This window comes from Corylus avellana, chromosome 5 (assembly GCF_965113065.1).
Source record: "Corylus avellana chromosome 5, dhCorAvel1.hap1.2, whole genome shotgun sequence".
NCBI classification, from domain to species: domain Eukaryota; kingdom Viridiplantae; phylum Streptophyta; class Magnoliopsida; order Fagales; family Betulaceae; genus Corylus; species Corylus avellana.
In genome coordinates, this window is record NC_142494.1 from 11020076 (window position 1) to 11035612 (window position 15537).

Genomic DNA, 15537 nt, shown 5'->3' on the forward strand with positions numbered 1-15537 from the left:
ACATGAAGCCTGAGGCATGGATGTATACTCCCGGTTTTCCATGTTGATTACCCAAAGAACCCGCAAAGATATCATTTGTCACTCTATTAAGCCTAGGACTCGGTCATCCAAATTGACTTAAATAACTAATCCATACCACATACATATGTTGGCCAAACACATTCATATGCGGAATTCAATAAAGCAGGGAATAATCAAGTTAAGCATCACAATATGATTATCACAAATGCGCCAATATTGAAATATTAAAGAGATATGATTAGGGCTTCAATCTAGCCCTACTAAAGTATTTAGTTACACATAAATTTGATGCTAATCATCTTCATAATAAAATAAATAGGAAAAGAATAAACCCGAAAAACGCTTCCTTAAAGAGCCGCCAATTCTTCTCCCAAAGCTTCCTCTCAAAATTGTGTATTTTTCCTAGAGGCCTAGAGGTCTATTTATAGGTTTAGAAAAACCCTAGAAGTCCTAGAAACTCTAGTAAACTTGTAGTTTTAAGTCCTAGTTCAACTAGCACTTTGAAAACCTAGTTTGGGTTGAAAAAGGACTATTTCCGCAAGCTATCATGTGAACTGGCACGAATGCGCTCGATCCTAGCTCGTGTGCGCTCGAGCGCGTTGCTGCGCTCCATCTCATGTCTTTTGCGCTCGATCGTAGTTGCGATCGATGCTTTTTCCTGTGCGTGCGAGCGCAGCTCCTTAGTTGGGGCGCTTGAGCTTAGGTGTAGTGCGCTCGAGCGTGTTGCACCTGAATGCTTGTGCTTGATCCAAAACTTCTACCTTTTTTCCAAATTGCCCCTTTAAGCCTAAAACTTCCAGAAATGCTTCATTTTCTTCCATGACCTACAAAAACACAAAAAACACAAAAATGAAATCAAATAGCACAAAATAACAAATTAACAAGTGTAAATTAAGGTGCTAAAATATGAATATTTTAGCACATAACACACACACTCTCTCTCTCTCTCTCTCTCTCTTTCTCTCGCGCCGCCGACGTCGCATCTCTCTGCCGCTCTCCCTCTCTTCTCTTCAGCGCCGATGTCACATCCAGTATATCTCTCTATCGCTATCTCTCTCTCTTGCTCTGATTTTCATTTTCATTTCCTGTATAAATATCTGCCTTGTAAATCTGTTATATGGCAAAGAACGGGTTAACAAAAATCACATGTAGGACAATAGGAGTGTCTTTCTTGCTTACTATGAAGTGTCTTTCTTGTGGTGGTCGTTTCTTTGAAGTGTCTTTCTTGTTTACGAGTCTGTAGTCTTCCCTATGTATTGTGTCTTCAGTCTATGATTTGGAATAAATGAGGTTTGGCCATTGTCATTAGTCATTGTTTAATTGAATCTTTGTTTGTTCTTCTTCTATTTCTGAGAAATAATCAATAGTGTTGACTCGAGGGCTTTGAGCATTTTGAATGTGATGGATCTTCCAATCTATTATATTTTTAATCTCACAATTAATAGAGTAAAATCCATGTGATTTTTGGTCCTCATCGTTAATATGTGGACGATAAACTTTGGAAAAACAAGTTATTTTTTTTAGCATTAATGGGTAATCTGCCTTGTGTTCATTCAAATTCATGGGTTCAACTTATTTTCTGGTGTACTATGATTAGATTACTTGAATTTATCTACAAACTAAGTTATTATCGATTATGTGTAACAAAGTACGTGGGAACGATTTGGTTGATGGTGTACTATCACTATTGGATGACGATGTGGACCATGTGGTTGAAGAAGATGCTTATATTTTTACAGGGAAGAAAAAAAAAAGGTCTAGAAGTGTAGGAAGACCTTAATAGCTTGGTCTTGTTTTGAAGAAATTCCTTGTACGGATCCAACTAACCCGACGATACAGGCAAAATGCATGTTTTGTAGTGTTAAATATGTAACTAGTAGTTCGCATGGAACTAGAAATCTAAAGCGGCACATAGATGCTTGCCAGAGGAGAAACACACATGATGTTGGGCAATTACTCCTATTTCAAAATCAAGGATCTATGTCAGTAAGTGCCTCTAGATTTTGTCCTAAAAAATATTGAGAATTGTTAGTTGCTACAGTTACTAAGCATGATTTGCCTTTTTCATATGTTGAATATGATGGTGTAACAGAAATGCATCGATACTTGCGTAGTGATGTACCACTTATCTCTAGAAATACTACTAAGGCTAATTTGGTTAAGATGCATATGAAGGAGAAGCAAAGGGTCAAGTCTATGTTGATTGTTTGTCTTGGAAGGATTTGTTTAACATCTGATTTGTGGATTTCTTTGACAACTGATGGGTATATGTGCCTTACTGCACATTTTGTTGACAAAGATTGGGTATTATCTAAACGGGTGTCAAAATTTTCATTCATGCCCTTGTTGTGCCAATTACCAACCTAAATTAATAGGCGAATAATTGGTACGTTTTACTCGCAAGTGCACAAGATCAAAACGATAGTATAGTAGGCAAATATGAGATCATGCCCACGAAGATTGATGAAATTATGTTTAAAAGTAATTTTCTAATTTAATTAATTGAATGTCACAAATTGAAAGATTAATTTTGAAATAATAAGAATGAAATGGTTAGGGTTTTGACATCTACCACTAATCATACTCAATTAAGATAAACAATATGCCAATGTTACAATCATACCGGTATACTTAATGCTTGCCAACCTAAGGGCATGGTATCTACTCCTTAAGCTATTGATCTCCCTAAGCAATGAATTAGACATGGTATCTACTCTAATTCTTTTATTTCTCAAAGGATTTAGCATGGTATCTACTAAGTTGTTCTTCAAGAAAGCATAAATCTATGGAAATCGACAAATACATGAAACTTAGGGCATGGTATCTACTCCCAGTTTTCCATGTTGGTTAATCCAAGAATCCGTGATGAGGTTCTTTTGTCACTTCATTATGCCCAGGACTCGGTCATCCAAATTGATACGAATAACAAATCTAAACACATGCATATGTTGATTAAGCACATTCATATGATGAATTCAATCAAATAAGAAATAATCAAGTTAAATATCCCAAAATATAATTGCAACAAATGCGCCAATATTGAAATCCTAAAGAGACATGATTAGGGCTTCAATCTAACTCCTAACAAAGGTTTAGTTACACATAACAAAAATAAAAAGGAAAAGAAGAAACCGAAACCGCTTTTTGACTTGAGCCTTCAATTCTTCTCCCCAAGATTGTATATCCTATTTGGATGAATAGAGGGTCTATTTATAGGCTTGGGAACAACCCTAGATATTCATGTGCAACCTAACAACTCATAAATCGAGTTGGAATTGGATTCTAGACTTTGAAATCGTGTGAAACTGTGGCGAACCGTGTCCTCAGCTGCCCAGCGCATGACTGGGCTCGATCGCAGGAGGGTGCGCTCGATCTCAATGTTGCGACCAATCCTGCTGGTTTGGGCGCTCAAGCGCATGTCTACACTCGATCCTGGCTACGTGTGTGATCGAGCGCTGATGCGCTCAAGCCTAGTGTTGCCTGCGATCGATCCCATGGCTCCAGCTTTTCCCGAAAATGCCTTTTTTAAGTCTAAAACTTGCTGAAAACACTTGCTTTTCTTCAAAACCCTAAAAATGCAATAAAACACAAAAACAACACAAAACATCAAACTATAACAAAACTAAGAGCTTAACATATGTGAATTAAGGGTTACAGTTATCACACTCCAAAACTTACATATTGATAGTCTCTTAGCAATACAAAACTGAAACTAAAAGCAACATAAAATAAAAACTATTCTACCTCCTCTATCGTGGGAAACACAATTGCATTTAGTATATGCAACAAGCCTTTTAAACCCCAGGCATCCCTAGTAGGACGAGTGAAGTCTCTTGAGGATTTAACAAAAATGTTACCCACAAATATTATGCAAAATTCATGTTATCCGTAAGATTGAAGTATCACTCACAACATTGATTTTTATTCATTACCAAGCTTAAAAGAACAAACTCCATCTTCATAGTGAATTAGAATTCCAAAGTCTAACCACTTACAAAAGACAGTATAAGGCATCACAAGTTCAATTTAGTGTGAAATGAACTAACACATAATTAGGAGACTTCTGAATTATTTCCAGTATGCAATGACTCAATACCTCAAAGTTCACTAGGATTCCCATCGGAATGAATAACCAACGCATAACTTTTTTTTTTTCTTTTTTCTTTTTGGTCAGGCTGTGCAATGATTAGTTCCCTTAAGCTTTCTAATTGACCCATGTAATGAGTGTTAGGTCAATGCTTCCCAAACCATATGGTTTTAGGGCATTAGGTGTAAGAATACTCCTATGGGCTAACTAACTTGAGTCCAAAAGGCTAAGAAACCAAACTAGCCATGACTTTAACCAAATTAAAATTCTCACATTTTAAAGTGAACAATTATTGCTTAATGAGGCAAGAGGTCCAATTACTTAGTGAAAATCTCACAATGATCAATTATATATATATATATATCAGAGCCATAAGAGTTGAGGATTCGTGTTTCCATTGGCTTAAGTTTTGTACTTTCTTTCCCCCATATCTCTCTCTCTCAGTTATAAACCAACCACCCCGTCAGGTAACCTCGGTTGATCTCTTAGTCCCAACTTAAGCCTGGGTTTTGGCGTCTTTGGGCATGGTTAAAGTTTAGTTTTGGCCAAGGGTATGTGTTGTAAGTTCTTGGAGAAGAGCCTATGTATAAAGAGAGTACTAGATTTTAGCTTTTGAAGATGTGGAGATCCAATTCTTTTGTTAGCTCTAGGTCTAGTTTACCACCTAATGTTGTAATCGTTGAACATTTCTTTGTTGAAGATGATAATTCGTTTAATTTCGATAAATGGAATATCCCTAAACTTTCCACTAAGGAAGTTTACACTACCTCTTGGATAAAATCCACTTGGAAAGCTGAATACTCTGTTAAGACCATTGAACAAACGTTTGTCATTGCCAGTAATAATGAAAGATACCAATTGTTCAATAAAAAATTCGTTAATGATTCCCTTGCTAAAGGTTTTAAACTTTTGCATGTTGGTTTTGTCCAAGTTGCTGTTAAACCATTAACTAGATTGGGTATTAATGCCTCTGTTTTGTTATGCCTTCGTGATGCTCGATTCATTAATTTCCAGCACAACATTTTTGGTATGATACAATCTTCTTTGTTTAATGGTCCCATCCATTTTGATGCTTTTCCTAATCTGACTCTTGCTTTGAATGACATTCACATCATTAAAGCTTTAACTAATGTACTAACCTTTGGTTATGACATGGAAGAAGGTAGCAAACCCCTTGCTATCATTTACTGCATTTATTACAAATTATTAAAAACCAATCTAAATCCTCAAGCTATAATCAAAAACTCTGGTAGCTCTACTTTGTTAATTCAAAGTTCTACTTAAGATGCTAATATACGTACTCCTAAAATCATTCCCTGGGATGAAATTGATCTTCCTAACGAATGGCTTTTGGAAAATGTATCTAAGCCTGCTAAAGTAGAAAATGACACCACTAATCTTGATTACATCCAACAGTATTTGGGTGGATCTGTTAAGATCAGTTTTTATGACCTAAACCTTTCTAACAAAATTGAAAGACCATTGTTGATCAATGAAAAAAGGAATTCTTTTGCTGGTTTAACCACCACAGAAGGACTCCAACGAAGAGATAAAGACGTTGAAAAATTTCTTACTCATCCTGATTTAAAATTAAAGAGTGTTTCTATTGATTCTCAAATTTTTTCAGCTTTTTACACTATTAAGCAAACCCCTCCTCCCACTCAAGTTGATGATGACGGTGGATCCCTTTCTCCTTTTGCTTCTAATTTTAATGGACCCCTTCCTCCTCCATGTCAATTAAATGTTATTCATGCTCCTATAAAAAATTTCTTTTCCCAAATTGATTGGTGTGCTTTACAAAAAGATTTTTCCGCAAAAGAAAATCAACCATTAAGACATGTTTACCGTTCTAATTTTTTTGAAAAAGAAAGATCCCTTATCAAAGTTTGTTGGACTGAAAAAATGATTGAAGAACGAAAACACATTTTGTTTTTTGATTTTCTTCAAAATCATTACCCCACCAATAATGTTCTAAATGTTGTTAAAAAATCTTTTGTTAAAGAAAACAAAACCACTGTCAAAGCTTCTCATCCACCTCTTGAAAATTTACTAGTCCATACTTACAGAACTGATACTATTGTTAAAGTCTCCCCTTTTAAAACTCTTGATCTTGCCCACAATGAAACTAGAAAAATCATCGAGCAAAACAATTTTGTCAACCAATCCCTTCATATTATTGGTCAACAATTAGACCGCATTGAAGATAAAATTGACATTCCCATTATCTCTGGTTTCAAAACTAAAAAACCAATCATTTCTCTACATGAAGAAAGAAAAAATATTGGGCTAAGAACCACTAATCAAAAAAATGTCGAAAAGATTGACAAAATGCTGTCAGAATTAAAAGCCAGTCAAGCCAGCACTTCTAGAAAAGTTTGTGTTATTCAAAAGATTGATGAAACTTCTGATTCCGAAAATTCTGAATATTCTCAATATCCTTTTGATTTCAACATTAAAATGATTGAAGAAAATTTTGGAAGCAATGATCTGGAGCAAAAACTCCAAAGAATTTTTGATAAAACCAAACCCATTAATATCACAAAAATTTGGTATTCAAAACCCACTCCTCCTGATTTACAGTTTGAAGAAATATTTTTTCAATCTCAGTTTTCCGTTTCGGCAGATATACTCTATGAATGGAACATCGATGGCTTGTCTGAACAAGAAGTGTTAAATAAAATGAATCACATGTCCATGGTTGCTAATGCCTACGTTACTAATCACAATTTAAACCAATCAGAAATTGTTGATCTGCTTTCTACTGGTTTCTTTGGAACTCTTCTGAATTGGTTGGACAAACACCTTACTGAAGAATCTCGAGAAACAATTAGGAAAGCTATCAAGAAAGATGAAGATGATTTTCCAATATTTGATGAACAACGTGGCACAGGTGAACCTGATAGTGTTAACATATTAATTTATACCATCATTAAACATTTTATTGGAACACCTTCTAACATTACTTCTCGTATCTCTGATTACCTGAATAATCTTCGTTGTCTTACTATGTCTGATTATAGATGATATCCATATATTTTTCTTTCTCGTGTTATGGTTAGATCTGATAGTCAAAAATCTTATTGAAAAGAAAATTTTATTGATGGATTACCTTCATTATTTGCTCACAAAGTTAAGGATGAACTTATTAACTCTAACACTGGATTAATTGAATATAAAAACAATACTTATGGTGATTCGTTTTCTACCGTTAAAAAACTTGGCATAAAAATGTGCATCGACCAAAAAATGATAAGACAACAATTGAAGAATACTAAAAAAGCTAAATATGAAATGAGAAATTTTTGCGAACAATTTGGGTTCCCTCCTATGGCTCCCTTTCGGAGAAATAGAAAGAAACCCAATAAAGTTTTTAAGAAAAGACCTGCTCCATATTACAATAGTTACAAAAAAAAAAAAAATTCACAAACCCGTTAAAAAATTTTCTGCTAAAATACCCAAAAAGAATACCTCCAAATTTGATAAATATTTTTCCAAAGGAAAATGTTGTAATTGCGAAAAACCATGACATTTTGTTGACAAATGTCTAGAACCGCCCAAAAAATTGAAAAAGGAAATTATTGCTTTAAAAATTGATGACAATGAAAAGAAAATCTTTTTAGAATCCTGCCATCCGTTAATTCTTATGATTCATCTGACAGTGAATTTTTAACAACCTCAAGTGACTCCGATTACCATTCTGCTAGTGAATTCTCTAACAATGATTTCAAAATTGGTTGTAATGATTCTTGTTGCAAAAATGTCAAAACTTGCAATGTTCTCACAAAAACTGAAGAACAAGAAAATTTGCCAATCACTTTAATTTCAAGAATTGAAAATCTTGAATTAAAAGAAGACTACCTTAAAAAACTTATGAATACGATGATTAAAAATGCTAATAAACCTAACAATGCAAAATCTCTCTTGATGAAACTTTGGAACGATTTCCTAAACAAAAATCCAAAGAGATTACTATCTTAGATTTGCAGTATAAGGTTAGTAATATCAAGAAAGAAATTATTGATTTAAAAAATGACTTGCACACTGTTAAAACAGATAATAACGATTTAAAACAACAACTTTTAATATTGAAACTTCAAGATTGTTTTCATGATAACAATTCTGATGATGATAAACAATTTGAGCACTATGATGAAGCAGAATCTAGCAATAAAGTGATTTTCGATAAAGTTAAGATTGTCAGTCTTATTAACAAGGTTGTTCCACCTAAATGGTATTCTAAAGTTAATATCATTGTTGCTCCTGATTATACTTTTGATGTCATTACTTTGATTGATTCTAGTGCTAATTTGAATTGTATTCAAGAAGGGTTAGTACCTAGTAAATATTTTGAAAAATCCACTAAAAATTAAATTCTGCCAGTGGAAGCCGTTTACAAAGTAATTATGAATTGAATAATGTTCATGTTTGCCAGAACAATGTTTGATTTGATACTCCTGCTGTCCTTGTTAAAAATACGTCTGAAAAAGTATTCTGGGCCTTTCCTTCATTGTCGTGCTTTATCCTTTCACTATTGATGAAATTGGTGTTTCAACCATTAAAATGGGTGTTGAAGTGAAATTCTATTTTGCTTCCAAATTTGAAATTGATGTTAGACGCTTATATATTATCTCTGCTAAAACTAAGCATTTAGTAGATTTACTTGTTAAAGGTATCATTTGCAAGAGCAAGTCTCCTTGGTCTTGTGCCGCCTTTTATGTTATGAAAAATGCTGAAGTCAAAAGGGGAACTCCTAGATTAGTAATTAATTACAAACCGCTGAATGATGTGCTAGAATGGATTAGGTATCCCATCCCTAATAGGTCGAATTAGTGAGGTTCTAGTCTTTTCTAAGTTCGATATGAAGTCAGGGTTTTGGCAAATCTAGATTAATGATAAGGATAGGTATAAGATTGCTCTTACTACCCCTTTTGGGCATTATGAGTGGAATGTCATGCCTTTCGGTCTGAAGAATGCTCCTAGTGAATTCCAAAACATTATGAACGATATTTTCAATCCCTTCAGTCATTTTACCATCGTTTACATTGTTGATGTTTTGATCTATTCAAAATCTATTGATGAACACCGGAAACATTTGAATTCGTTTCTAGAAACGGTCAAACACAATGGACTTGTTGTCTTTGCTAAAAAGATGAAGCTTTTCCAAACCAAAATTAGATTCCTTGGTTTTGACATTTCTGAAGGTCAGATTAGACCTATTGATAGAGCCATTCAGTTCACCGATAAATTTCCTGATCTTATCATTGACAAAACCCAGCTCTAGAGATTCTTAGGTTCTTTAAATTACATTGCGGATTTCTACAAAGACCTGAGAAAACATTGCAAGCCTTTGTTTGACCGTTTACTAAATCATCCTCCTCCTTCGACTAGTATTCACACTTCACTCGTCAGAGAGATTAAAACTCATGTTAAGACCCTACCCTGCTTAGGTATTCCCTTTGATAATGCTTTCAAAATCGTTGAAATTGAAGCTTCTGAAATTGGCTTCGGAGGCATTTTGAAACAAGTTGTTTCTCCAGGATCTCTTGAACAAATTGTTCGATTCCATTCTGGATCCTGGAACAATACACAAGCTAATTATAGTACTATTAAAAAAGTAATTCTTTTTGTCGTTTTATGCATTACTAAATTTCAATCTGATTTGCTAAATCAATAGTTTTTGTTACACATTGATTGTAAATCTGCTAAATACATTTTGAAAAAAGATGTTGAAAACTTTGCATCAAAACAAAATTTTGCCAGATGGCAAGCCGTTTTAAGCGTTTTTGATTTTGATATTGAATACATTAAAGGTTCCAATAACTCTATTCCAAATTTTCTCACTTGTAAATTTTTGCAGTGTCAGCATGGCAAGCAAAAAGGATAAGAAGAAGATTGACTCCAAGGCTTTTGTCATAAAACCAAAGTCTGCCATTGCTGGTCCCGTTACTAATTCATCTGTTGCTCTCGCTAACCGTTTCTCGGCTTTCAGCCTCGGATTACCAGCTACCTATTCCAGTGCTTTAGTTTCATATTATGACCCTTTTGTCATTTCTTCTAAAAAATCCACTATTCCTTTCATTAAATACGCTAAAACATCAGCTTATGTCGTTCTTCGTCATTCTGAGCATTTATTTCATATTGTAATAAACCGTTCTCACATTAAATCTCCTATTCAAATTGCCACTTCTTATTTTCCTCCTCAGTTTCATTGGATCCCTGAGCATCGTTTGAAAACTCATTCATACTACACTAATATCCTGCTACATACAAAGTCTGTTCATTTCAAACCCATTTACAGTAAAACTGAACCCAAAAAACTACTTTATTACAGTGTCTATTTTGATAGAATTATTCATGAAAAAGATTGGGGTGAACATCCCTCGAACCCAAGAAAATTGGAAGATTTTCCCATCCCATTTTGCTATTATGACTACATTGATGCCTGGTCCAAATTCATGCTCTACCAAAATCCCAAGTTTGACCACTCTTGGTTCATAAACTTTGATAAGGAATTTGGAGGCATCCTCCCTCTCTGGTTCTTCAGATGGTGGATGAAGTTTGGTCTTATCCCTGATATCCTCCCACTAAAACTCGTTGAGACTTTTAAATCATTTAAAAATCTTTATAATACTGATGAACATGGAGCCAAATTTCCCCACATTCTGCATTTTGTCAAAAAGTTCAAAATCCCTTGGATTATAAAATGGCAATATGTCATTCTTGATGACAAGCTAGAACGACATTGGTATGTAAAATGGTGAGATAACTACCCACAGGTTGATAATATCGTTGAAAATGTCAAAAATCTAGCCCATTTGCCAAAAATCCAAGCCCTCCAATTCCCAATCAATTAACTATTAGCAATCCTGCCAAACTGATAACTCCTAGTACTTTTCTTTTCCCTCCTAAAGAGACAGATGCCATTACCTCCGCTACTTCTTCCGGTTCTTCTAAGAAAAAATCTTCTAAGAAGAAAAAAGAAAAGAAGGACATTTTAAAAGCACTTCTGGAATCTCTCAATAATAATTCTGATGAAGATGAAGAAGAAAATTCTGATGCATCTTCTGAAGCTACTTTTAATCCCATGAGAGAATGGTACGGAAATTCTGGTTTCCCTAGTAATAGCCCCGATAACTATTACCCCGGAGTCAAAGATCTATAATCATTTGCCTTTCACAGTGGCATCGTTCATTTTGTCTTTCATAGTGGCACCGTTCATTTGCCCTTCATAATGGCACTGTTCACTTGCCCTTCACTAAGGCCCCGTTCATTTTCCCTTCACAGTGGCACCATTCATTTGCCGTAACACCAATCGCTTGCCTTTTACAAAGGCACCATTACATTTGCCCATCAGGGTACCATTTCTATTCCTGAAGACATTTGCTCATCATTATGGCACAGTTCAATCATTATTGCTACAGTTTCTGCTACAGTGTCTGCCGATCCTATAGTTTCTGCTACAGTTCTGCCGACACTACAGTTCTGCTACAGTTTCTGCCGACACTATAGCTCTTTACTTTTATTGTTAACTTTCTCAATGTAATTTTATTTACCCATTGGATTTTTTCTATAAAAAGGACGAATCCCCCTCATTGTAAGGTAGAAGCTTTCAGCCTAAACACTGAACTCATTCTACAACTACCCTGCCTACTATTTGTAATCTGTTCTGCTCTTGTGTACTTTTGCTACTTCTAAACTACGTTTAAATATGTAAGTACTCTTGTTAATCAAATCTGTTGATATCTTTTCATTATCAATCTTTTCCATTTCTCTTTTATACTCTGGAAATTCTTGCATCATGCTTATTTTACTTGCAATTACCACCTACATGGATGGTTCTACTGCTTTATTTTCATCTTTAATTTCAATTAATTTTCGTACCATTTCATCTTGGTATCAAAGCCAGGATACGATCCTGGGACCTATGGGTTATGGGCCCAGCACGCTTCCGCTGCGCCACTTTATATATATATATATATATATATATGCCAAAGTATCCATCCAACAAGTTTCCCCGCTTTACCCAAGATATTGAAAACATACACAATCAAAATAGTATGTCATACTTCACAAACTAAGTGCTAATGTGCTTGTGGTAATTAAAATCAAAACAAGTGAATTCTCAAATGCTAAAAGTAAGTAACAAGACTTAAAAATTTTAGCCATCAGATCATGTGTTCAATATTTTAAGCTCACCAATGAAATTCAAATCACAAAAAGAATTAAGATCAACCAAAATCTCAAGAATAACCTGAACATGAATTTAAAAAAAAAAACAAAAAAAACAAAAATTTAAAATTTTGGACAAAGTTGTGTGTTTCCCATACCCCAAACTTGAATTAGACATTGTCCTCAATGTATAGAGAAAAATGGAAAGATCATACCAGGGAGATTAGAAAACTAGTTGGAATAGGTATGGCTCATAGCATACCCCCAAACATAAATGTAAGAACACTTGTCCCTAAAACAAATAAGTGATACTCCAACCAAATACTAGTCAAGTGCAACACATGGTTGTAAGAATATAATCAAAGAATGAAAATGGAACAACAATGGAAAAAGATAAAACATGGAAGGAGATCATGTACCCTGGCCTAATGGAGGACTTGAGTGCATAGGGCCTAAGTTTGAACCTATGAAGCTAACTCATTTAGTCAAAATATATGGGATCCGCCAAGCCAACGGAATCCTCATCCTTGATGCGTTCAGCGCTCTCTAACCCTTAGGTTTAAATTTGAAGCACCAATAATTTCTTCTCTTGGACCGAAGAGAATGAATTTTACCTACAGCTAGGTAATTCCAAATGTCCATAGATCGGGGTAGATCACTCTGAGTCTTCTCAAACAGTTTCTTATCTGAAAGGGAATCATGAACTGAAATAACATGAGGAAAATACTCAGGGAGTTTTTCTACCTTTATGGCCGCAATTTGCCCATCTAATAGCCCTAACAAAATACTCTCCTGGCTTCTTGGTAATTTGAGAGTAGGAGTTGATGTTGAAGAAGCCTTAATGCTCACTTTTTTGCCTTTTTCCCGACGTAGATCCTGTGGGACCTCAATTTGCTCCTCCTTCCTCTCTTCCATGTGATTTTTGACCACTTCTTCACTCCTCAATGTGGTGATAGGTTGCTCGTGATAGGAAGTACTCTCATCCTCCATGTAATGTCCGCTTGGATTGGTTACCAACTGACTTTGAAGTTCTTGGTCTTCTCTATTGAGGATATCAACTATTTGTTTGAGTTGAGTCTCTATCCTGGCAAAGGATTTAGAGTGAGAGTTCTCTATCTCCTGTAGAGAGTTTACCATCTGATTATTCTATCTCATAAGATTCAACATCTTGTCTTTAAGGTTAGGAACCGGACAGAAGAGATGTCTCCTTTTCGTATTGTTGAGGCCAATAGATGGGAGATGGCTCCTCCTTGTGAGCTTCTTTGTTGGCAATGGATTGTAGCAGTTGATTATTAGCTCAATGTGGCTGAGAAAAGCTAATACTTTTCTTTAAGGTCAAAACTCTTCGAAGGAGGTGGCTCGGCCTGATACTGCTGTTGTGGAGCTGATTTAGGGGAATATGATTGATCATAGAATTGCAGATATGATTGATGGTACAGTTCATGAAATCATGGAGCATGATTTTCAGGAGCTTGAGCTTGCCACGGTCATTCCCCGATCCAGAGAACGATGTGTTCATATGCTCATAAGAATAGTTACAAAAATGTCTTGTTCAAGGACAATCTCTAACATGGTGATAAGGATTATAGCAATATGAACATGGTCCATGGGGTGTTGGAATGTCTCCTCACATAAGTAAAACAAAAAGAAAATTAAATAACAAAAGGAAAATAAAAACAGTAATTAAAAAAAAAAAAAAAAAACTTACAACCGGCCTGAAGATGCAGCCTTGGAGTGCTGCTGTCTAGATGTGCGCTCGATTGCACTGGTAAGTGAGCTCGATCACACTAGTAGGCACGCTCGATTGCACTCGTGCACTCGATCTCCTTGGATTGGGTGCTCTCGCGCATTGCCATAGAAAAACTAAAATAGAATACCGATGTTGGCTGTGTGCTCGATTGCACAGGTGCGGTCGAGCTCCTAGAGTGGGCACTCGAGTGCACCGCCACAGAACAAAAATGGAAAAACACAGAAACAGAGAAACAGATTTTAAAATAATAATAATAATAAAGTAAACTTAATGGAAAAAAATTCTAAACAAATTTAAATCAATTCTCGGAAACGGTGCCAAAAACTTTTTGTGCCAATTACCCACCTATATTAATAGTCAAATAATTGGTACATTTTACTCGCAAGTGCACAAGATCAAAACGATAGTATAGTAGGCAAGTACGAGATCATTCCCATGATGATTGATGAAATTCTGTTTAAAAGTAATTTTCTAATTTAATTAATTGAATGTCACAAATTGAAAGATTAATTTTGAAATAATAAGAATGAAAGGGTTAGGGTTTTGATATCCACCACTAATCATACTCAATTAAGATAAACAATATACCAATGCAACAATCATACCGGTATACTTAATGCTTGCCAACATAGGGGCATGGTATATTGGTATCTACTCCTTAAGCTATTGATCTCCCTAAGTAACGAATTAGGCATGGTATCTACTCTAATTCTTTTCTTTCTCAAAGGATTTAGCATGGTATCTACTAAGTTGCTCTTTAAAAAAGCATAAATTTGTAGAAATCAACAAACACATGAAACCTAGGGCATGGTATCTACTCTAATTCTTTTCTTTCTCAAAGGATTTAGCATGGTATTTACTAAGTTATTCTTCAAGAAAGCATAAATCTGTAGAAATCGACAAACACATGAAACCTAGGGCATGGTATCTACTCCCGGTTTTTCATGTTGATTAATCCAAGAACCCGTGATGAGGTTCTTTTGTCACTTTATTATGCCAGGACTCGGTTATCCAAATTGACACAAATAACAAATCCAAACACATGCATATGTTGATTAAGCACATTCATATGAGAAATTCAATCAAATAAGAAATAATCAAGTTAAATATCCCAAAATATAACTATAGCAAAGGCGCCAATATTGAAATCCTAAAGAGACACGATCAAGGCTTCAATCTAGCCCCTAACAAAGGTTTAGTTACACATAATAAAAATAAAAAGGAAAAGAAGAAACTGAAACCACTTCTTGACTTGAGCCTCCAATTCTTCTCCCCAAGATTGTATATCCTATTTGGATGAATGGAGGGTCTATTTATAGGCTTGGGAACAACCCTAGACGTTCTTGTGTAGCCTCACAACTCATAAATCAAGTTGGAATTGGATTCTAGACTTTGAAACAATGTGAAGGCAAACCGTGTCTTCAGCTGCCTAGCGCACGACTGGACTCGATCATAGGATGGTGCGCTCGATCTCAGTGTTGCGATCGATCCTGCTAGTTTGGGCACTCAA